Raw genomic sequence first — 26,342 nt, 5'->3', positions numbered from 1 at the left:
ATACACAACTATGCACTTTCATTCATGTTAGCCTGGACGTGTGCTTGTTACTATAAGATCGCGTTTAAGAAATATTGATTACGCATATAATCAAACATTACAAACATGCACTGTATGTGTGATATTTGACACTTTCACATTGAGAATCATTGTTTGAAAATAACATTTCAGCAAACAACAAATAAACACCCACTGTGAAAGCATTCGCGCCGCTCACATACAAACAGGTGAATACAATCAGCAATCATTACAAACTCACTACCATTGGACTAATTGTACTATAAATCCCCCAAACAACATGGCCAATGCATCACTTGTGATCCACATCAGATAAAGTGCTTACCTTGTTACGCTGTTTTGAAAGATGGATGACGATTACATGGTAGATGCTGCTGGTGCTGCTATTGGCGAACTAGCTGTTGGTCGAATCAGGCAGCCTCGGCGGCTCAGACTGAGACGAAGGGGTCATCTGGTTCAAGGTCCTCGTGTCTACAGGGTGAGACCCACCTTGGAAAACATGAGTGACTTTGAGGTTTTTGATAAGTATCGGCTCGATCGCGAACAGCTCATTGGCCTTTACGATCTTCTTAAACCTCATTTGGAGCCACGTATAAGAATAAGGACTGCTGTTCCCGCCATGAGTAAGATGCTAAGCTGTCTATACGTCCTGGCCTCCGGGAGTTTTCAATCCGGAGAACTGTACATGCATGGCCTGGCTCAAGGTACATTCTCTGTGGTGTTTGATAACTTTCTGGACGCCATGGTACGTATCAGTAAGCAATACATAGGATTCCCACAGAATGATGGTGATTGGAGGCGCCTGAAGCGGGAATTCTTTGATATTGCTCAATTGCCCAATGTCTTGGGAGCCATAGATTGTACCCACATTGCGCTGCGTGCTCCAATTGATGACTTGCCCTTCAGAAATCGCAAACTTTTTCATAGCCTCAACGTGCAGTATGTTTCTGACGCACGGATGAGGATTATGCATGTGTGTGCGAATTTTGCAGGTGCTTGTCATGATGCCCGCATCCTCTCTCTGTCGTCCCTGTGGAGACAGTTTGAGGAAAGACAAATGCCCCCTGGTTATCTCGTTGGTGAGTATTTGTGCACAACATGGTTAATTAGTTTGACAATTGCCACTGTAGTTTTAAAATGTTAGCGTCATGTTCAGCTATAGGATGCAATTTAACCATTTCTTATTTTCCGACGCTAATGTCTACTTTTAGTTCAATGCAGATATGTAGCATGTCATACCTTAAATGCTCAGAGAATGCAATGTAACCATGTATTTAGCATTTTACACAAGGTTTGTTTTAGGAGAAATACGCATATGTATCATGTCTTAGCTGAAATGGGAAGATATTAGCTCATGCAATTTAACCATGTCATTGTCTCTTTCTGCTAATGTCTACTTTTAGTTCAATGCAGATATGTAGCATGTCTTACCTTAAATGCACAGAGAATGCAATGTAACCATGTATTTAGCATTTTACACAAGGTTTGCTTTAGGAGAAATACGCATATGTAGCATGTCTTAGCTGAAATGGGAAGATATTAGCTCATGCAATTTAACCATGTCATTGTCTCTTTCCGCTAATGTCTACTTTTAGTTCAATGCAGATATGTAGCATGTCTTACCTTAAATGCTCAGAGAATGCAATGTAACCATGTATTTAGCATTTTACACAAGGTTTGTTTTAGGAGAAATACGCATATGTAGCATGTCTTAGCTGAAATGGGAAGATATTAGCTCATGCAATTTAACCATGTCATTGTCTCTTTCCGCTAATGTGTACTTTTAGTTCAATGCAGATATGTAGCATGTCTTACCTTAAATGCTGAGATAGAGAATGCAATGTAACCATGTATTTAGCATTTTACACAAGGTTTGTTTTAGGAGAAATACGCATATGTAGCATGTCTTAGCTGAAATGGGAAGATATTAGCTCATGCAATTTAACCATGTCATTGTCTCTTTCCGCTAATGTGTACTTTTAGTTCAATGCAGATATGTAGCATGTCTTACCTTAAATGCTGAGATAGAGAATGCAATGTAACCATGTATTTAGCATTTTACACAAGGTTTGTTTTAGGAGAAATACGCATATGTAGCATGTCTTAGCTGAAATGGGAAGATATTAGCTCATGCAATTTAACCATGTCATTGTCTCTTTCCGCTAATGTGTACTTTTAGTTCAATGCAGATATGTAGCATGTCTTACCTTAAATGCTGAGATAGAGAATGCAATGTAACCATGTATTTAGCATTTTACACAAGGTTTGGTTTAGGAGAAATACGCATATGTAGCATGTCTTAGCTGAAATGGGAAGATACAGAATAATATAGAACTTGATTTTTGGATTTTTCAGAATTTTTTTTTTGATATGGATTATCGTGTACCCAAATTTATTTTTAAAACAATATACTATTTTAAGGATTCTGTTTGAATTATGTTCTGTTCATAATTTATAGGTGATTCTGGGTACATGAGCCGGCCTTGGCTCATTACCCCCTTGCGTAGCCCGACTGATGTGTCTGAGGAGCGCTACAATAGGGCTCATAAGAGAACCAGGGTGGTGGTTGAAAGGATGTTCGGGCTCCTGAAGATGAGATTCAGGTGCCTGGACCGTTCTGGAGGAGCACTCCAGTACAACCCAAAGAAGGTGGCTAAGATTGTTGTAGCCTGTAGCGTCCTGCATAATATTGCACAGCGGGCTGGGATGCTGCAGGCCGTCCCGGTGGACAGAGACCTCCTCAGAGATGAGGAGGATGATCCTGTTCTAGAGGGGGAATTCCAGGACGAGGGACTCGATGTCAGAGCAGACGTCATCAACCGCCACTTTAGACGGTAAAGAATAGAAGTTAGACTGTAGTATTTTCAATAGATGTGAACTCTAGGGAAATGACAAGTAGAGAATTGTGCAAACATGTTAGGATTGTTCATCAAATGTTAAAAATGTTTTTCATTTATTAATATAGGTGATGCTCTGGGCATTGGGTCCTGTAGCGAGTCTTTGCCACCTGGTTTTTAAAGAGGACATCAGATGGTAAGTAGAAATGTATGTACTGTTGCTGGCATGAATTGTACACAAATACATCATATGGCATACATTTTCAAAAATAGTATTTAGTTTACACATTACTTAAAATGTACATACTCAGAAAGGGATCCTCTAGAATGACTATGGTTCAATGTCACACATTAGAGGTTTGTTCTGCTCAATATGACTCATCTTCACACTTGATAGAAAATAACACAAGTTGATACACACGCTTAGTAAGCTAGTGACAGAAATGTATTATGAAATGGGGGGTGGGAGAGGGCTACAGAACTGATTCACACACTTGTATGAATTTTATTTAAAATATTTCTTCCATTAGGGAGACTTAATCTAAAGACTGAAAGGGAACAATTAGAAGCCTGACAGTGAAGATTGCCCAGACTGACAGTGGGAAAAAGCCAAGATTGAAATTGAAGTATACCAATGGGATCATGTCTGGCATTATCTTTCAATTCTAATGACCTTGAAAACCATACAAAGACATGTTCACATGGTAAGTGCAAACTATTTGATAGAATAAGGCTGTGGAGACATCCTATTGGAGACACTTAGATGATTTTCTAATTTTTAGATGGTATTTCCCAGTCCTCTATTTAATGAACTGATGAATAAGACACCTATTGAAGATCAACTGTTTAGCCCTAAATTGACTTTTAAAGACCATGCATTGTCCAGGTTGGTGTACCAATGCATGCTAGTGAAGACTGTTGAATATTAGTAGCTTACATACATTAGTCATATTTAGTTCTTTAGTAGATATTTAGGGATCACAATCAGACACTTAGATGATTTTACTTTTTTAGATGGTATTTCCCAGTCCTCCATTTAATGAACTGATGAATAAGACACCTATTTAAGATCAACTGTTTACCCCTGAATTGACTTTCAAAGACCATGCATTATCCAGGTTGGTGCATGCTAGTTAAGAATCACAGGAAGAATGTTGATTATTGTTAGCTTACATACATTAGTCATACTTATTTCATCATTAGATATTTAGGGATCACAATCAGAAAAAGGAATACATATTATAGTTGATATAGAGGTATTTGAATGGACATGAAATATTACATTTATGTTCAGCATACATATATTGTTGAAATGTGATATACATTATTATGTATAATTAGAAATTTGGATATTTAAATAGAATTTTGATTCAACAATATAATGGTGTATGTTTTGTATTTTTTTTTAAATCAATTTAATAAATATCTTTAAAAAATGCTGAACAAAGTTAGAGCATAGACACAAGATGATTGTAAATGTATTTTATGAATATTTGACAACGTGTGTATTAACTTTGTTCCATTTTTTATTTGTCATTTCAGATTGGCATCTGATGACTTCCAGGAATATTTTTATTTTTTCAATAAACTTTTTTTTTTTTTTTTTTTTACATGTTAATAATAAACATTTTATTATTAAATACATTCTTTTGAACAGATTATAATAAATATCAATATAATCTGTCAATAAAAAAAAGTTTGACTCCCATGACTGGTAGTTGGCTATTTGACAAGCACATGCATAAGATCAAATAATGCATTAATATTAGAAAATCAACTGATTCCGAGAATATTACAGTAAACTATCTTTTATAACATTAATTGGGGAGTGAGATCCTTCGATGCTTTTCTTTTGAAAATCGTAGATATTAAATTAATTTTGGATATGTAGTCAAAAAAATTTTTTGTTAACTTTTAAGAAGGGGAAGTAGTTCAATTACATTAAAGTGACAGTGTTGTTGAATGTAAAATTAATTTTATAAGATCTTGTATCTTCCTTAGGTATCTCTAAACATTTTTTTGATAAATTATTTAAAACTTTACTTGTATAAATGGTAGGTCATTTAACTTGATATTTTTCACAAGCTAGTTATTGGATGCCAGGTTAATCTATGTAATTTTCTAGTCATTTAACTATAGTTAGTAATATTATGTATTTTTAAAAATCTTACCTCTTGGGTTAGACATCAAATATCTATATATAATTTTAAGTCCCCTTTAGTTTATTTTGTCAATGTTAAATCAACATTCCAAATGTTTGGGTCCTTAAAGGGACATTCACAAAGTATATTGTGTATAGATTTTTAAAAATATCATAAAAGAATTTAAACATATTTATAAAGTAATATAGAATTACATTCAGTCTTTAAATATACTTTTTAAAAAATACATCAATGCACATATCTTAGTCAATTACATAAGGCATCTATATGCAACCAACAATCAGCATCAAAATAGCCTATGTAGATATGTATTTAATCCAAGAATATATATAATTACAATATAATGATTGAATAACAAAACATATTAAATTGGTCAAATATTCGAATATTATACAAAATGCATACATAACATATAGCTTAATGTCCCTCTAAGCTGAAGGCTCAAAAATACCTCCTTTAATAAATATATTTCAGTCAGTCACAATCTAGAAGTTAATCTAAATTTGCTTTACTCATATGTTAGACTAATTTAGCAAAAGGAAGGTGCCTAGGTTTCTGATATTTTAAGCATTATTGTGAAATGTTTCTTTAAAGGGACATGAACTAAAAATATACTTAAAGATAGACAGTTAAAAAATTAATGATTTATACATTCTGAATGAGTATTCTATTTTAAGCAACTTTAAAAATTGTCTTGTATTATGAATGCTCCTTGTGATGTTGCTATCATTACTTTAAAATAAAGGCATTAAAAAGATAATTTATTTGCTTCAGTACTCTGGACAGAACTTGCTTGTTTTGTTTGGAATAATTGATCCAACAATCGTCAAGGACAACCCAGGTTTTTTGGAAACAATTGTCCGTAATATAAAATATCATTATTGATTTGCAAAGAAAGATAACAAGATAATTGTTAACATTTGATAATCGGATTAAATTATAAAGTTGATTAACATTTCATGCTCAATCTGAATCACCAATGCTAAATTTGTTTGGACAGTGTCCCTTTAAGAGCTTTAAATAGTGTATTTACTTATCTTCCTATCTTGACATACTTTGCTTGAAAAGCATATCGAGATCGGCTCAGTAGATGAAGACTGGTGGATGCACAGAGATGCCTTATGTGATTGGCTCAACCATGTGCATTGAAATTTCTTCTGTTTAGGATATATAAATACTAAGAGAAATTGATTTACATTTTAAAGTCTAAACAATCTTCTATCTCTACAGATCATTTGATACAATTGTTTGTTTGCAATGTCTATTTAAAAATAAAGACGCCATTGCACAATAACATATATGAGCACTTCAGAGAAATACAAGCTCGAGGTTTATTTGCTAATAACAAACAAACCTGTAGTTTAACATTTATAAACAGATTATCAAAGTTAATGACATTCTAACCTGAATTTGAACATTAAGAAATATTGCGTGGGAAACGCATCTTGAAACACCAGATTAGCATCTTTAAACATTAGTCTAATGTCACGCAATAGCACACAATCAATGTGCATTATAAAGACATTTAATAGAGCAATGTCAATAATTCTCAATAAGTCAACAAATTTATTTTAAGAACAATAAAGACATACAATATTAAATGTGTATTTGTATTAAAGAAACAGACCGTTATTAAACCGAGAAATGTCTACAACATTTAATAATGTGACAGTATTAGATTTTAAAGAGGATTTAATCATTAATATTTAACGGATCACGGATATTAAATCTGCGTCACACATATCCGCATGACAGGCCCATGAGTTACAAATAAGTCTACATGAAAAATGAAGTAACAGCACCACCAAGCGGTATGTGTAAGGAAGTTACTAAGATATGAAACATTAAGGAACGGCCAATCCGAGTTCATCACACAAACACAACTTGAGTCAGGATGGTCTCACAGACATTATAACAATATTTCAAACTTTTATCCAATCAGATGTACAGATAACTTGTCCCATGGTGCATCTCATGTTTACTTCACCATATAAAAGTCCATTACACGTTGCCATCTTTGTCAGTTCTCTAATGCCTGCAGGCAGTATATATTATAATAATATATATTTTGGAAAACCCAGCAGGCATGTCAGTTCCCAGGTTCACCAAGGAGGAGAGCGCTGCACTGGTCCACGCCGTCAAGGACTTTTATCCCCAGCTGTTTGGGAACAAGAGGAGGTTGACAGATGCGCCTGTTAAGAAGGCCCTCTGGGAGTCTATCACCAATGCGGTTAGATTGGTGTGTGACGTCCAGAGGACCCCGGATCAGATCATGAGGAGATTCGGAGATATGAGGTTGCGTTTATCCAAAAAAGTCAACCTCATAAGGGACTGGGTACAAGCCCGTAAAAGAGGTGGCAAAAGAGAGGCCCCGCGGAAAATGTACCTTCTCCCTTATGAGGTGACTTTATGCGAGCTCCTCAATCTCCGGGTCCCCAAAAGATTTCGATCCTCGCCATCCTCGGCCTCCTCTTCTTCCCTCCCAGCTGCGGGATCTGAAAGTCCTGACGCGGGGGCCAGGGCAGATGCTTCTCCGTCCGGTGGCCTGGGAGGAGATAGAGAATCTGAACAAGGTAATTATCCAACTTCATATAATATCTTAATATTTGTTATTTTTATCCAAATATGTGTATATAGTCAGATACTAAACCTATACAGATCTCACAACATACACTACATATGATGTTTAGATATCTGATTTTAGATTAGTGACACATGAAATAGGAATGATGTTTCTTGCGCTCTACAGAATATGCGTCACAGAGCGGAAATGTAATTTCTCATCCACGTTAACATGGCTTTGCTGTAAGTGGCATTGCTTTATACATGTTGGTCAAATGACGGATGCGTAATTCCGCTTGGAATCATTGCGCAATGATCGCGAAAATGGAATTTATCATCCACGTTAACATGGCTTTGCTGTAAGTGGCATTGCTTTATACATTTTGGTCAAATGACGGATGCGTAATTCCGCTTGGAATCATTGCGCAATGATCGCGAAAATGGAATTTCTCATCCACGTTAACATGGCTTTGCTGTAAGTGGCATTGCTTTACACATGTTGGTCAAAATTAAATGTGAATTATTATATTAGTGAAGAATACAGTATTCTTATTTTCAATATTATAGCTAATAAAAAACGAAGAATACAAAAAAATTATAACATATGGCCATCAATTGATGATTATGAAATAACACCAAAAAATTATTAAAGATACAGTAAACAACACAACTGATTGAAAATAAGAGTACAGGATATATTTATCATGAATTTAATTGAGGAAACAATTAACTCATGGGACTACCAAAGGATTAATAGTTTTAAATTGATTTGTTAATAATGTAAAGATTTTAAACATGGCATGATTTGTATTAATGATATGCAATCCTCATTTAATATATTACAGATATGGATGTTGCTGCTGGATCCTCAAGCCAGGGCTTGTCACAGTATGGTATGTCTCATTTTAATTGACATTTGTCTTAGAAACATGGACAGAACATTACATACTAAATCCACATTGTTCAATATTTATATGTAATGTCCCTTTAATAGATGAAAATTTAAATAATTCTTCGGATATACTTAAATAACATATTAGATTTGAATTGCATGCTCAATACCATTCATTACATCAACATATGGAGTAGAGAATTCATTAACACCAACATTGTCAAATCAATTTAATTTTATATTAAAGGGATACTGAGCTACAATTATTAATGTTGTCATTCAGATAGAGTATGCAATATTAATAAACATTTAAATATAATACTATCATCATATGTGACATATTCTATTGCTAAATGTATTTTAAAATCAAGAATGTACGTTTATCTGCATCTCAATTTTGGATGACCAACCTGGGTTTTTATGGATGATTGGTGGATACCTTCAACAAACAATATTTATTGAATCCAATATTGCTTATCTGCCTTTAAGATTAAAATTTAGCAACATTAAAATTATAATAGGAGTCAATGTTAAATCATTTTGAACAGTTTGAACAGAGAAATCAATGATTTAAATTAATCATGTCAGTGTCCCTTTAAGACAAAATAGATTCATTCATCTTTACATTCTTTGGATTAAACAATATTGATATATAATTCACATATTCACTGTTGGAGTTACTTTATAGATATCAGCATACTCTAACAGCACCATGATTACATATTTCTAATAATCAATTTTGTTTTGTATTGTGATAAATATGTGTTGTGTCCTAAACAAGATTACTGTACATTGCACAAATGGCTCGATGTGCCACATGTGTTTGTTTAGATTTGTCAACAGCTGCTCTTCAAAATGTGGTTTGTGTGTATTCTTTTAAGAACATTGATCAATGGGTATATTTAGATATGCAATAGCATCGTATGAGATGATTTTGATGTCTAATATAGTCTGAAATTAAACATATGTTCAATACAGAATTTTTAACAGAATCCCCTTGATTCAATCAAGCATTTTCTGGTGTAATGACTGCTCTATTCTTCACATTTTCAAGTTGATTAATGGTAAAATTCGAGACAGATGTGATTTAGTGATATCCCAAATGTGTTTCATAATATATATCTATATCATTCATAGAGAGAGTTGGTGTGGTGAGCCCACAGGAATCCAGCAGTGACATAGAGCCGCCTTTGCGGTCTCCTGGTAAGTCCATTGACTCATTTATATGTAATTGAAGGTGTATTGGTAATCAATATTATGAGCATGATTCTGATGAAGCATAACATTTGAAACAAACATATAATTTTCTCTTCTGATTATATATTAATTTTCTTTTAATATTGAACGATTAATAATTTAAACTTTATTAGTCTACACATTTGTTATTCAGAAGATGTATAACATATGTTTGTTTCCATGTTCTTTTTTGACAACAGTCATCAAGTGATACACACATGAGAAATCTTAAATGTTCTATGTACTATGCTTTTATGATTTTTACATTAATCCAAACAATACATCGAAAATATGAATCATTGAGAATAACAAATCTAATGTAATTTGTATGCTCCATCAAAATGATGTAAATCATAACTTTGGGTGTGTATATCTTTAATGCAACATTGATGTGTGTCTTTGAACAACAGTAACATATGTTATAATATCTGTTGTTAACGTGTATACAACATGTTATGTTTTACAGAGATTGATTTAACATATGTGACGGAGGAGGAAGAGGCTGCCATGGAGTCTAATGGTATGTGAAATATATCTATCATGTTTCCAACATGTTGGTTTATTTGAAATAATTTCATTGAAGACATTCAAAGTCTACAGCTTTTGCACTTTAAAAAGGAATATTATTTGTCTGTTCAAATACACTACTGCCCCCTTTCTATATCAGGCAGCATGAAAAATTTTGAATAGAAAATATTTAAAATTCATGCCATCATTATGTCACATGCATATTCCAGGCCAAAACACAATAATAATGTTATAATTGTACAGACAGTAATTGATATTCATCTGAGTGCCTATATGCATACCATATCCTCATTTCAGAATTGTTTACAAATTCAAACACACTTCGAAGTATATTGAAAACATAATCAATTTGAAATGCGTTGATTTGATTTCATGATGTATGAGATGTTAATATATTTTTTTTAATTTTTCAGATGGATCCACCACTTCTGGTCATCTGGTTTCCACCCCTGCCCAGTCCCCTGCACAGTCACAGACCCCTCCCCATGCACAGACCCCTGACCATGCCCAGACCCCTGCACAGACCCAGACCCCTGCCCATGACCAGACTCCTACCCATGACCAGATCCCTGCCGGCCCTTCCCATTTATCATTTCCTGTCCCTCCCAAAAAACGCCCCTACACCCCCCTTCGCCGCTCTCCCCGTATTATGGCCCGTACAGCTGCCCAGACCCAAACTCCCCACTCCCCAGCTGTACGGCCTACCCTGGAGCGGCAGCTCACCCCTCCCCAAGCCAATACCATCCCTCCCCAAGCCACTCCCATCCCTCCCCAAGCCAATCCCATACCTCCCCCCTGTCTCAACCTTCATTGTCCTGGGTGTCGGATTGTCCTTCCCAGGCACAGCTGTAAGTATCATTCAAAATACACGTTATAAGATACTTAAAGGTACAGTGAAGGTAAATATTTTCGATTGTGATTCAAATACAGCATGCAATGTTAATCAAATTTATAATTTACTACTCTTATGAATTATTCTTCATTCTCTTGATATCTTTATTGAAACAAAGAAATGCCTATAATTAGTTTAAACAATAAAAAAATTCTGGCCATCATTTCTTTATTGTTGGATGAATGTATCCATCAACCAGCAGGGACAAACAAAGTTGATAAACAAATATTGGCTTCCCTAAAAAGCAACATTCTTGCATTCAAAATCTAGCTATAGAATTCAAACATTTAATGAATATGTGTAGGTTTTAAAGATTTGTAATGTCATGCTCTATCTGAATCAGTCCATTAAATATTTAGGTTCAGTGTCCCTTTAATTGGATATCACTACATATACCAATCACCACTACTTGGATCCAACAATTAATGTACAAATGTTGACACATTATCTCTTGTCTAACCCAGTGGGAATGTAATTTCTTCAGGTTGCTATGTTTACACAGCTTGTCCTCAATGCCAAAATGTTTAAGGCTAGGTGTGCCTACCACAGTATAATTGAAATATTTAAATTGCTAATGTAAGTACAATGTAAATCCTTTAACAAGATTTGATACACTCAAGCTGTATAAGTGGATCATCTAAAACCAATTAAAGGGGACAACATGTTTGAGTAAAATGTCCCTTTAATGATTTCTGTCTGTCTGAATAACCTAATTCATGTGTAAAGAATAAATGTAAACTAATTGATGTAAAGAATTATTTGTCTTTATGATGACAATGTATCTTTTCTAATTTTTTCGTCTGTTGTGTAATTATCCTTAATATTTAATGTATTCTTTATTTTAGGCTGTGACTCAGCATGGCTCATGCTAGAAGGTATAGCAAGAGTAGAGCAGGCCGTGTTGAGGAACGCAGCTGTCCTGAGAGGGATGAACGACACCATGCAGGCCCAGCTCCGGGTTCAGGACTTGACTCTGCGTGCAATTATGAGATTAAGTTCAAGGCCTGAATCTGGAGCTGGACATGCACAGGACAATGAAGAGGATGACCAGTAAGTGGAGGATCTGGAGATGCTCCATGGTGGCAGATAAGAATCCTCCGTCCACATGTAGATTTTTTTGTTTTATTGTTGCCATTTGGCCTTTTTAAAAGTTTATTGTTGTGCCTGTTGCACTCTTTTACCTTGTCATATGTCTCCAATGGGGCTATGGTGGCCCTTGGCAACTCTCTTCATGGACTGTGATGCACTGTGTTACCTTGTCATATGTCTCCAATGGGGCTATGGTGGCCCTTGGCAACTCTCTTCATGGACTGTGATGCACTGTGTTACCTTGTCATATGTCTCCAATGGGGCTATGGTGGCCCTTGGCAACTCTCTTCATGGACTGTGATGCACTGTGTTACCTTGTCATATGTCTCCAATGGGGCTATGGTGGCCCTTGGCAACTCTCTTCATGGACTGTGATGCACTCTTTTACCTTGTCATATGTCTCCAATGGGGCTATGGTGGCCCTTGGCAACTCTCTTCATGGACTGTGATGCACTGTGTTACCTTGTCATATGTCTCCAATGGGGCTATGGTGGCCCTTGGCAACTCTCTTCATGGACTGTGATGCACTGTGTTACCTTGTCATATGTCTCCAATGGGGCTATGGTGGCCCTTGGCAACTCTCTTCATGGACTGTGATGCACTGTGTTACCTTGTCATATGTCTCCAATGGGGCTATGCTGGCCCTTGGCAACTCTCTTCATGGACTGTGATGCACTCTTTTACCTTGTCATATGTCTCCAATGGGGCTATGGTGGCCCTTGGCAACTCTCTTCATGGACTGTGATGCACTCTTTTACCTTGTCATATGTCTCAAATGGGGCTATGGTGGCCCTTGGCAACTCTCTTCATGGACTGTGATGCACTGTGTTACCTTGTCATATGTCTCCAATGGGGCTATGGTGGCCCTTGGCAACTCTCTTCATGGACTGTGATGCACTCTTTTACCTTGTCATATGTCTCCAATGGGGCTATGGTGGCCCTTGGCAACTCTCTTCATGGACTGTTATGCACTGTGTTACCTTGTCATATGTCTCCAATGGGGCTATGGTGGCCCTTGGCAACTCTCTTCATGGACTGTGATGCACTGTGTTACCTTGTCATATGTCTCCAATGGGGCTATGGTGGCCCTTGGCAACTCTCTTCATGGACTGTGATGCACTGTGTTACCTTGTCATATGGCTCATATATTCCTTATTTTTACAAGATTATTTATAAACGTTGTGGATGTTTTCTTACATACTAATAAAAGACATTTTATTGCACGAATCTTTGTCCTGATTCTTCATGTTATTTTTTGAAAGCTCTAGTTTATGTTGTTGATCCTTAAAGGGACCTACCAAAAAATTTTTTTTAAATAAAATCATATATGTAAGACAATTGTAAATGACTTTAAGATTAACATCTCCAATGTAATCTTATTATTTGTCTTTATATATTTTTCTCTTAGCTTTATCATTGCATGATTATGATTAGCATAGTAATGGTTTTATATATGTATATATAGATTGTTATTTGTGTATATATGTATATTTCAATGTTCAGATCCATGTGTGTATTTAGAAACTCTGCATGACTTGATGCACCTTTACCAAATGATCTGAGTATTGATACAATGATATAATCCCTGTAAAGTGTTCATTTTATTGAAATAGTATTGTCTATGTGTATGCTCTTTTTAAAAACAAAATCATGTTCCTTTAAGTGATGGTGAGCACAATTGTTAATGAATGTATTTCCATTTCTAAAGCGTTTTTGTCCTTTTTACATGAACAAGGACATATAATCTTATTAATAAACAATCTTATTGTAATGTTGACAGCACATGTATTTCATTTTCAATTCTATATTATTGTAAAAGTGTAACCAAATAAATCTCTGTGTGTACTGCAAATATTTTAGATGATGAATATTTGTTAACAAATATGTTAACAAAATACATCTCCTCCCATATATGGCTATAGGTAGGCTGACAATAATTAAACTTGAATAAATGACACGTTTAATCAATCCATGTATAACTATTGTTATTCCACAACAATCCAAACATATCTTAAAACATCAATGGCATATGTATTTCTCATGTGTATCTTTTAAATGTTAAAGATATACACCATAGCTATAGTTCAAGGGACAGTCAAGTCCGAAAAGATGATTCATGATTTGGTGACATTCCTAGATATCAATCTAGACACATACTAGTTCCTAAAATATAAATACGTTTCTTAGTGATATGCCAAGATGTCACTGAGTCCTTGTATTGGCTGCGGTTTTTCAGCGATCTCGGATGCGCCATGTTGCTTAAGACGTCACCTGCCAGGCTTTCCAATGATTCCTTGTATTGACTGACGTTCTTACGTGATCAAGAATGTGCCTTTTATTGGATTGCGTTTTGACGCGATCAAGGATGCGCCTTTTTTTGGGCGTTCTTACGTGATCAAGAATGTGCCTTTCATTGGATGGTGTTCTTACATGATCAAGGAAGCGCCATGTTAAGACGTCACATGCAAAGGTAAAAAAACGTCTGATTGTATTACGTAGTCCCGCAATATTTGTGCACGTTAAAAACGTTTGTGACTGCAGCCAATTTTAAAAACCTTGCGAATATGTATTATTTGCATCATGTTACATTGTTGACCCGTAGCTGATAAAGACCACCACATTCTCTTTTGCTGGATGTCTGGTTGAATAAACGAACGAAAGCAAAATGTTTTCATGCATATGATATTTCGAGGCAAGTGCAAATCTCTATAGTCCATGTTTAATATGTTTGTCAACAATGTTCCTTTTTCTGAAAAATGACTGTTGTGTTTAATGTTAAACATATCTAATTAATAAATATGCGCTATTGTGTTAGAATAAAGTAATCAATATGCATTTATATTTATCATATGCTAAATATATGATGCCGACTTCTTCTAAATGTAATTTCGTTGTATATTTTATTAAAGGTTCATTAGACACTCACATTATAAATCAAAAGCTTTTATTTTGTCTCTAGTTAGATAGTCCATTGTTTAACCAATACGTTTAATTTTGCTTCTGTTCTAAGAAAATTTAAGTAATTTTCAGACTCCTCGCAAAGCCTCTGAGTTTCATGTGAGTACCATCTCCTGCTTTCTCCTGTTTGTGTAAAGGGTCTTTTCATATGTTAATGATGGGGTATTGTCTTGTTTTACGTTTGTAATGGGGGTTCATCTATATTTTCAATAGAGCTAACCCGATTTTCTTTGAAAGTGTTTGAAGCTTTGTAATATTGATATCAGTATATGTTAATCTTGTTGTTTGTAGTAGTGTCTATTACATACAGTTCTGTTAAAAATATAGTATACTGTCCCTTGAATGCAAATGTTTTTTGTATCATGTATGAGTTACACATTGTTTAATCTTCAAATATATTATTGTTAGCATATTTTCACCCCCCCACTCCTAAAAGGACTTTAAACCATATTCATTGTTCAAACATATTCATTGTCTTTCCAATAAAATATTAACACAATAATGTCTCTTTAAGAAAATAGACTTTATTTAACACGTCAATATAAATGTGATTTCAATATTTATTTTTTCACAAAGTACATGTAGATATACCAACAAGCTTCAAATATGTGTTAGCATATGTAATTTTGTTAAAGGGACAGTTTAGAAAACAATGTTTTTCATTATTCTAAAAGTCAATTATGTAATATCAATGATATCAAATGTTTCTCACCAATTGATCATTTGTCTTTGTTTATTTAAATTTGCTAGCTAAACCTATGAGGTTCGTGTGCTCATTTCTTGGAGCTTGAAGAGTGCATGTAATCATTATACAATTTGACCACTAGAGGGCATTTGGATAGCATTTGTATATGTAAAACCTTGTGCTCATACAGCAAATTATTTTCCATGTATTGCTCATTGATATCTAAAAGGTTGTTATATCAGAACAACAAATAAGTGGTCATTTTTCCTAGTCATAGATACAAGGTTAAGCACATAAGTCACACGTATTTCTCCATGTTTTGTTGTTTCCAACTTGATAATGCGTAATACAGTGTTTTCTTTGTAATCAATAATTTTCTGGCTGTCCCTTTAAGCTGTGTTATTGGCATTCAAACAGTAATATGCCATCATGGATAATTGTAATGGTAATTTTGTTTGCGATTCGGGAAACAGTTTGGACATCACATCACAGAAACCAATCAATATCATGAACAAGGATAGGTATGTAATGATGTGGTTTTCACACACTTATAACCCACACTCTGCAAACAATCTGCCTCCATGGACCCGGTCCCATAGAAGTCGATTATATACAGAGTGTGGTCCACAAGTGTATGAAAACCACATCATCACATACCTATCCATTACACATTAAATTAAAAAAACCATTAAAGATGAAAACAAATACTTACTTCCTCTTCCCTACCCTCTTCCCACGGGGCTGAGGCTCTGGGAGAGGCAACTGCCGACTCTGAAGAGTTCTCCTTGGAGATGTTGTGGGAAGAGTGGAAGGAAGAGTACTGGGATGACCAAGGTGAGGAGGAGAAGATGGCTGAGGAGGAGAAGATGGCTGAGGAGGAGAAGATGGCTGAAGAGGAGGAGTAGATGGCCCGGCAGGAGTAGATGGCCCGGCAGGAGTAGATGGGCCGGCAGGAGGAGATGGGCCGGCAGGAGGAGATGGGCCGGCAGGAGGAGGCCCAGCAGCAAGAGGCCCAGCAGCAAGAGGCCCAGCAGCAAGAGGCGGACCAGGAGGTAGACCAGCATGCGCCTCCCGGAAAAAATTGAACATCTCTTGATGCAGATGAAATATTCTGTTTTGTCCTTCTTCGATTCGATTGAGTATGGTGATTATTTTGTTTTGACCTTCAATTATTAGATTTTGGCCATCAAGTATTCTATTGCGTCCTTCGATATTTTGTATCCGGGAGGTACGCATCTGGTCTATGTAGTCCAGTAGAACCCGCACCTCCGCTATTTCCTCTTGTTGTGCTTGTTGGTGTACCCGTGCACGGCGGGGTGCCCGTGCACGGCGGTGTGCGGGTCCTTAAAGGTCCTCGGGTTCCGCGGGATCCTCCTCTGCTTCCGGGGCCTCTTCAGCAGCTCCCGTGCGCTCTTCGTCACGGGGGGGCCTCTTCCCTCCGAAGTGGAAATTCCTCCCCACCACTCTCATCCCGGGGAGATGCATGAGGCTGTGGTTCCTGTGCTGCCTCCTCCCCAGACTCTGTATATTTTAAAAAAAAAAAATGTATATATTAGCATATTTGCAAATCAAGCTTTAAATGACTTAGCTTACGATACAATTACAAATGCAGAATCATTAATCCACTTTGAAATCTAACAAACAATCAATACGATTTCAGCTTTTTCTAAACCGTGTTTGTGATATGTGTGGTCAATGTGAATGTTTTTGCGTTTGTTTTCAGTCTGTTTAAATGCACACCTAACCTATAGCCTAGATACTGATGTAACCGCAAAGTAATTGAATGCGTGTAAACAACGTTATAGCATTAATCGGATCCTTAACACATGAAACCCAATGTTTTATCTTTCATGATTTAGAAGCATACATTTTTTATCAACTTTCTAATGTACTTTTCTTATCTAATTAGCTTCATTCTCTGGATATTCTTTGCTGAAAAGCATATCTAAATATGCTTAGAAGATGCTGATTGTTAGCTGAATATAGCTGCCTCCTGTGATTGTTTCACCGTGTGCATGGCTATTTCTTGATTAAAATATATCTCAAGAAGGATTCAAATTAGGTAATATAAGTACATTTGAATGTTTTGTCAAATTGTATTCGCTACCTCAATCATGAAAGTAAAGGTTTGCGTATAGTGTCCCTTGAAATACATTTGTATGTGAAATTATTGTTCAATGAGCTTACCGTCAGATGAGAGTGGCAGGTTCCCGGTATCAATTCCTCCGATACCGACTACTTCCACCTCGGAGATGCTGGGCCGCAACATTTCCTCCCATCGGCAGTACTCGATTTCAAGGGCAGGTCCGTCACCGGTTCCTGCGGCATGTCGTGCCTCCAGACCTAACTTTTTTTTGAGTTCCAATTTACAGTCCCGGTAGCGATGTTTGATCGAATCCATATCTCGGTTCCGGCCACCCACTGCATTGACTGCATTTCTGATCTCATTCCAGAGCCTCCTCTTGTCAGTCGGGGTTGTCTTTTGGTGCTGCAGCCTCCTATGCCTGGCCATAAAGGCCTCTACGAGGGCCTCCTTCTCCTCCATTGAAAACCTCGCCTCCCTAGTCGCCTTGGCCTTCCCCTGTGAAGCCCTACTCTGACCGCCACTGGGCCCAGCCACTTGGTCATCTTGAACCAAGTGGCTGGGTCCACCCACCGCTTCCACCCCCGCTTCCTGCCCCCCTTCCTGCTCCCCTTCCTGCCCTGTTCCTCTCCCCCTCCCTCTCCTCCCCCTCTACCTGTCCCCTGCCTGGCCTCCATCTGTTCCCTAAACTAAACCCCAAATAATCAAACAAAAAGTGAGTGTGATGAAATGAAAGGGGGTCAAAATAAAGAACTAAAAAGACAAAAAAAGTGCTGAAAGTGTGAGAGGGATGTAAAAAAACAAAGAGGGTAAGGAGTATTTAAATAAACCAAAAGAAGAAGAAGACTAAAAGGAGGATATGTAAACTAAATGTAACTAGGGGATGGGTATGGGGTATGGGATAAGAGTAAATGGGATGAAAGGGAATGGGACTACAAGGAATTGGGTATGGAGTGTAGTATGAGGGGGTAGGGGGTATGGAGTGTATGTAGTGTTATTGATAAATGTATGTATGTATTGAATGTGTTTGCGTGTAAATGTGTTAAGTGTACAGAAAAATCACTCGCTCGCTAACTCACACTACTACTAATTCTCACTAACTCACACTACTACTAATTCTCACTAACAAACACTCCCACTAACTCTCACTAACTACCAGTAACTTACGCTCCCACTAACAACTCTCACTAATAACTCCCACTAACTCACTCACGCTCCCACTAACAGACTCTCTCCCACTCCCACTAACTCCCACTAACTCACTCACGATAACACTAACAACTGACTCTCTCACGCTAACACTAACTCACTCTCAAAAATTCAACAACTCTCTAATATTAAACCTCCAATCTCCAAAGACCCAACAGCAACACAGTCAAAGAAGCCCTGCTTGTGTGGTGCTTATATACCCTGTGTAAATGTTTAATGATGTACCAATTTCCCTTGTAATTAGTGTTCAGGTGTGCTTTATTAGCAATTAATATTATTGCAATGTGTATTAGGTGTGTGAATTTGCGCATGCTCATTTTGAGTTATTTGTGGAATGTGTAGAATGCGATGATGTCATAGTGGTCGTTTTATCTAACATTGTCCAATAGTATTCTTTTTAAATGTGAATTTGCGATGGTGTGGTATTAGTGAAGTGTTGTATATGTATGTTTGTCCTAATATATAGTGATATTGAATGCGATTCTTTTTCTAGTGTATGTATATATTTTTTATTCCTTGTTGTTATTTTGCGATTTTCCGCATCTTAAAGTATATGCGTATTCCCCGTATTAAATTTTATTTCAAATCCCCCCGCTTGTGAATGTGTAATGCTTGTGTGCTTTGTTGATTGATTGTTGTTGTGACATTTGCGGGGTGTTATTGTTGTGCATGATGTGGTATGCGTCATATGACCGAGCTGTGCGTATTCTCGCGAGATCGAGTGTTAGGTGAAAAAATCAATTTTTTGCCTTTCCCATTGATCTCTATGGGAGACTGTCTAACGCGGGCAGGATTACGCGTGTGACATACACGCGTTAAGAGCATCGTTAGATGGTCTTATTTGAACTCTAAATACCGGAGTCAAACAATGCCATGCGTTAGACATAAAACACGCGTGGCGTTAGCAGGCCATCTACCGCCGAACTCTAAATCTAGCCGTAAGATTGCTCAGTGTTTGAAATGAGACAGGTTAACTTAAAACTGTTCAGTTTACACTACAGCTGACTTAGTTTTGAAATACATACCAACAAGCCTAAATCCTGCATTTAACCAGATCTAATGGTATAAGTACCACAGCTTATGGTCCCACCAAGACCATATAAAGTACAGCATTTTCAAAATCTATAAGTACAGCTGACAGATGGGAAAATTTGTACACTATATTTGAAGTGGTGCTCTTGGTTGGGGAAAATGGGAAAAAAACAAACAAACATATGTCAACCTTTTAAAGGTACTTTTCTTCATCTAGCCATCTACCCTGCTCATTAATGTACAATTTTGAATTCACAAAATTATTTTTGTTTGCACATTTACAAATATGATTCTTTAAAAAGTGATCTCTTAATTTCTGCATTTTTTTTATCATGCAAGTCACACACTGTTGATTTAGGGGATGCAAGGTGCATAAATGTTTCCTCCTGTGAGTGTTTCTGTGGGTGTATGTGTTTATGTCTTTGTGCTTTGGTTTGTGTCTCTATGTGTATGTATTTTTTATCTGTGGGTCTCTCTGTGAGGGTGGGTGTGTATGTCTTTGTGCATTTTCTGTGGATGTCTGTGAGGGTGTGTGCATATGTCTTTGAGCTTTTTCTATGGGTGTTTCTGTGAGGGTGTTTGTGTGTATGTATGTATGTATGTATGTATGTGTTTTCTGTGGATGTCTCAGTGAGGGTGTGTGTATGTATGTCTTTCTGTGTTTTTCATGTGGTTGTCTCTCTGTGTGTGTGTATATGTCTTTGTGTGTTTTCTGAGGCTGTCTCTGTCAGTGTTTCCTTGGGTGTATGTGCAAGTTTGAGTTTGTGTGTGTGTGTCCATTGTCTGTTCCTTTTTAGGACATTTTGACCTTAATTATTCACATCTTTCTACAGACTTTGAGACTAACAAGACCTTTCCGGAAGTAACCACTCCACCATTTAACCTTTAAATTATTGTTTAGGCAGTTCAGGGCCCTTCCTTTCAGCCACTGCATGCTGTTGTCGAAATTTAGTTGTCATCTTCCTTTACAAAAAGATAATCAGAACTCCATATTTTGTTTTCTAAATCTCCTTTTTTTACAAAACTGTAGTTTATCTCATTACTTGTCAGGTCAATGTAAACAAGTGCTGAGTGTCTGTTTGGGTTTCTGTGTCTGAGTGTGTTTCTTTGCGTGTCTGCTAGAGTGTCTATATGTGAATCCTTATGTGTGAGTGTGTTTGTGTGTTTCAGTGTATGAGTGTGTCTGTGTGTGTGTGTATGTTACTACCTTTACAACATTTCCAAGTTTAAATAGACAATTAAGAATAAAGTGCATATACATTTTAGTCACTTGGTCAAAAATTGCACATGTCAAAGGAGGGGGGGGGGCCTGATCAATGGTTGAGTCAGGGGCCCCAAAATTTCTAGTGGCGGCCCTGACTTTGATTGTAAAATTAGAGATTTTAACTATTAGATCATTGATCTGGTAAGATCGTTTATACATATAAAATAGGTTTTAATGTTTAGATTGAAAGCCATTTCTGTTGGGGTGTGTTAATCCATAAAATGTAGAACTTAATGACTTATTATGATCACTATATTAACTTGTGGACACACAACAACAGAAAAGGATAGATGGAGCCCTGATGTAAAACTGATTCAGGACACCTGTTTATGGGTGTGTCTTGGAAAAGGTAGGTAGGGTGAAATGCTCTATATATTCAGTGTAATTGATGCTAGGCTATCACAACTTGTTTTTAGACTACTCTTATTTTTGCTCTTGAAAAAGGCTATTGAAATAGTCAAAACATGTTTAGATTTGTTCTTAAATAAATTCTTCTGAAGCTGTACCTGATGACGTCCTGCTGGTGATTTTAAATAAAGGCTTATTTTTAACCACTATCCTGTGAGTATGCTCTAACTTGCACCACCAAAAGTTGCATGAAAGTTGCTGCACTATATTGAGCTTTTGTTTTGGAGGTGAGAGGAGCCAAAGGATTTTCATCTACAGAGGACGTCGGTAGCTTTAATCCCTTAAAGTGATACAGCGCCACCGACTTTGCTACATATCTTTCTAATTTACTTCTATTATCATTTTTTCTTCGTTCTCTTGGTATATTTATTTTAAAAAAACAGGAATGAAAGCTTAGGAGCTGGCCCATTTTTTGTTCAACTCCTGCGTAGCACTTGCTGATTGGATGGCTACATTTAGAAACCAATCAGCAAGCGCTACCCAGGAGCTGAACCAAACATGGGCCGGCTCCTTAGCTTGCATTCCAGCTTTTTAAAAATAAAGATACCAAGATAACGAAAAAAAAATTGATAATAGGAGTAAATTAGAAAGTTGCTTAAAATTGCACGCTCTATCTTAATCATGAAAGCTTAATTTTAAATAGACTATCCCTTTAAAATAAAAGACTTAAGACATTCATACATACACATACACACATACCTTTACACATGTACACACTAACCTTTGACCCTTTGGGCACTACACATACACCTTTAACATCCTCCCAAATATGAAATTTGTAGTTTCCCCCCCCCCCTCCCCCCCACCAGAAAAACAAGTGCAACCCTGAAGCTTTTACAAGCTATAAAGTGATTTAAATCTGTTAAAATTCATTCAAATAGTTTTCAAGGGGGCGTGTCTATTGAATACAAAGCAACATAATGCATTTTACATGTTTTTTTTTTAAAAACATTTATTTTATGTGCAGATCTTTTGCAATGTTGTGATTAATTTCTGATGCAAATATAAAATTATTTTAATTTCCTTTTTTCCAATTTAAATTATATTGCCATTTGAATGAAAAGTGTGAACACAATTTCCTCTTTGTATAAAAACTATTTACTCTATTTTAAAGATTATGAATATAAATCAACAAACTATTTTTGTTATTTAATTTCCTTATTAACTGTAACATATTTTGCCATAACTAATATGTTCTAAATAGACTTTAATAACGTTAAGAGAGATTTAATTGAATGTATTGAAATGATCTTTAATTACCTTTTGCATTAATTAGATATTTCAAATGGATTATTTTATGAATAGGACATCTATAATTATCTAGGATATGGTTGTTTAATTAATTAATTGAAATGTAATCATATTAATAAAGCAATAACTAAGAGCTAAACAGTTTAAACTGAATAGAGAAGAATTCCTTTTAATTGCTCTTTTACCAATTTTGGGCCAGATTACGAGTGGAGCGCAAACATTTTTAATAAAGGGTATTATATATTTACTGTAAATATTTCACATTACAATGTTCTCTACATAGCAGAATATATTCTAAGTATTTTTAAATAGATATTCCTTACATATATCTGCATATATCTATACCAACAATATATGTAATTATATATATATATATATATATATATATATATATATATATATATATATATATATATATATATATATATATATATATATATATATATATATATATATATATATATTACATAAAAGGGATGAGCACTAATATAAGAATATGAAGGGTAAAGAAAATAGAAAAGTGCTTGAGACTGAGGTACCAAGATACCTCAAAAAATGTCTCCGCACTAATAATCTAAGCAGTCTATAGAAGCAAACTAATGACACAAAAGTGTGGCATCAAAATGTAAGCAATTTAATGAACAAAAAATAACAAAATAACAAAGAAAATAAAAAACTCCCTAAACAATCAGACATAGATGCATACAAAACAAACATGGAACACAAGATAAACTGGGCGTCCCCAGTTAGCAAAAAAATTCAGAGTCAGTCCAGACTATGATGAAATGTATAAGCTTATAAGCAAAGCAGAAGCTGTAGCAAAGTTAGATGCAAGCGGTAATATGAGACAGTTCATGCATTTGTATCAACATGCTGTGTCACAAATTGTAGCGACTTATAAGTAATGAAGCAGTTCATGCAGTATGAGGCAGTTCATGCATTTGTATCAACATGCTGTGTCACAAATTATAGCGACTTATAAGTAATGAAGCAGTTCATGCAGTATGAGGCAGTTCATGCATTTGTATCCACATGCTGTGTCACAAATTATAGCGACTTATAAGTAATGAAGCAGTTCATGCAGTATGAGGCAGTTCATGCAGTTGTATCCACATGCTGTGTCACAAATTGTAGCGACTTACAAGTAATGAAGCAGTGCATGCAGTATGAGGCAGTTCATGCATTTGTATCAACATGTTGTGTCACAAATTGTAGCGACTTATAAGTAATGAAGCAGTTCATGCAGTATGAGGCAGTTCATGCATTTGTATCCACATGCTGTGTCACAAATTATAGCGACTTATAAGTAATGAAGCAGTTCATGCAGTATGAGGCAGTTCATGCATTTGTATCAACATGCTGTGTCCCAAATTGTAGCGACTTATAAGTAATGAAGCAGTGCATGCAGTATGAGGCAGTTCATGCATTTGTATCAACATGCTGTGTCACAAATTGTAGCGACTTACAAGTAATGAAGCAGTTCATGCAGTATGAGGCAGTTCATGCATTTGTATCAACATGTTGTGTCACAAATTGTAGCGACTTATAAGTAATGAAGCAGTTCATGCAGTATGAGGCAGTTCATGCATTTGTATCAACATGCTGTGTCCCAAATTGTAGCGACTTATAAGTAATGAAGCAGTTCATGCAGTATGAGGCAGTTCATGCATTTGTATCAACATGCTGTGTCCCAAATTGTAGCGACTTATAAGTAATGAAGCAGTTCATGCAGTATGAGGCAGTTCATGCATTTGTATCAACATGCTGTGTCCCAAAATGTAGCGACTTACAAGTAATGAAGCAGTTCATGCAGTATGAGGCAGTTCATGCATTTGTATCCACATGCTGTGTCACAAATTGTAGCGACTTATAAGTAATGAAGCAGTTCATGCAGTATGAGGCAGTTCATGCATTTATATCAACATGTTGTGTCACAAATTGTAGCGACTTATAAGTAATGAAGCAGTTCATGAAGTATGAGGCAGTTCATGCATTTGTATCAACATGCTGTGTCACAAATTGTAGCGACTTATAAGTAATGAAGCAATTCATGCAGTATGAGGCAGTTCATGCATTTGTATCAACATGCTGTGTCCCAAATTGTAGCGACTTATAAGTAATGAAGCAGTTCATGCAGTATGAGGCAGTTCATGCATTTGTATCAACATGCTGTGTCCCAAATTGTAGCGACTTATAAGTAATGAAGCAGTTCATGCAGTATGAGGCAGTTCATGCATTTGTATCCACATGCTGTGTCCCAAATTGTAGCGACTTATAAGTAATGAAGCAGTTCATGCAGTATGAGGCAGTTCATGCATTTGTATCAACATGCTGTGTCCCAAATTTTAGGGACTTATAAGTAATGAAGCAGTTCATGCAGTATGAGGCAGTTCATGCATTTGTATCAACATGCTGTGTCCCAAATTGTAGCGACTTATAAGTAATGAAGCAGTTCATGCAGTATGAGGCAGTTCATGCATTTGTATCAACATGCTGTGTCCCAAATTGTAGCAACTTACAAGTAATGAAGCAGTTCATGCAGTATGAGGCAGTTCATGCATTTGTATCAACATTCTGTGTCCCAAATTGTAGCGACTTATAAGTAATGAAGCAGTTCATGCAGTATGAGGCAGTTCATGCATTTGTATCAACATGCTGTGTCCCAAATTGTAGCGACTTATAAGTAATGAAGCAGTTCATGCAGTATGAGGCAGTTCATGCATTTGTATCAACATGCTGTGTCCCAAATTGTAGCGACTTATAAGCAATGAAGCAGTTCATGCAGTATGAGGCAGTTCATGCATTTGTATCAACATGCTGTGTCACAAATTGTAGCGACTTATAAGTAATGAAGCAGTTCATGCAGTATGAGGCAGTTCATGCATTTGTATCAACATGCTGTGTCCCAAATTGTAGCGACTTATAAGTAATGAAGCAGTTCATGCAGTATGAGGCAGTTCATGCATTTGTATCAACATGCTGTGTCCCAAATTGTAGCGACTTATAAGTAATGAAGCAGTTCATGCAGTATGAGGCAGTTCATGCATTTGTATCCACATGCTGTGTCCCAAATTGTAGCGACTTACAAGTAATGAAGCAGTTCATGCAGTATGAGGCAGTTCATGCATTTGTATCCACATGCTGTGTCACAAATTGTAGCGACTTATAAGTAATGAAGCAGTTCATGCAGTATGAGGCAGTTCATGCATTTGTATCAACATGCTGTGTCCCAAATT

The sequence above is a fragment of the Bombina bombina genome, chromosome 4 (genome assembly GCF_027579735.1).
Source record: "Bombina bombina isolate aBomBom1 chromosome 4, aBomBom1.pri, whole genome shotgun sequence".
Classification (NCBI taxonomy): domain Eukaryota; kingdom Metazoa; phylum Chordata; class Amphibia; order Anura; family Bombinatoridae; genus Bombina; species Bombina bombina.
The sequence above is the reverse complement of the archived record's forward strand: the minus strand, read 5'-3'. Positions refer to the sequence as shown.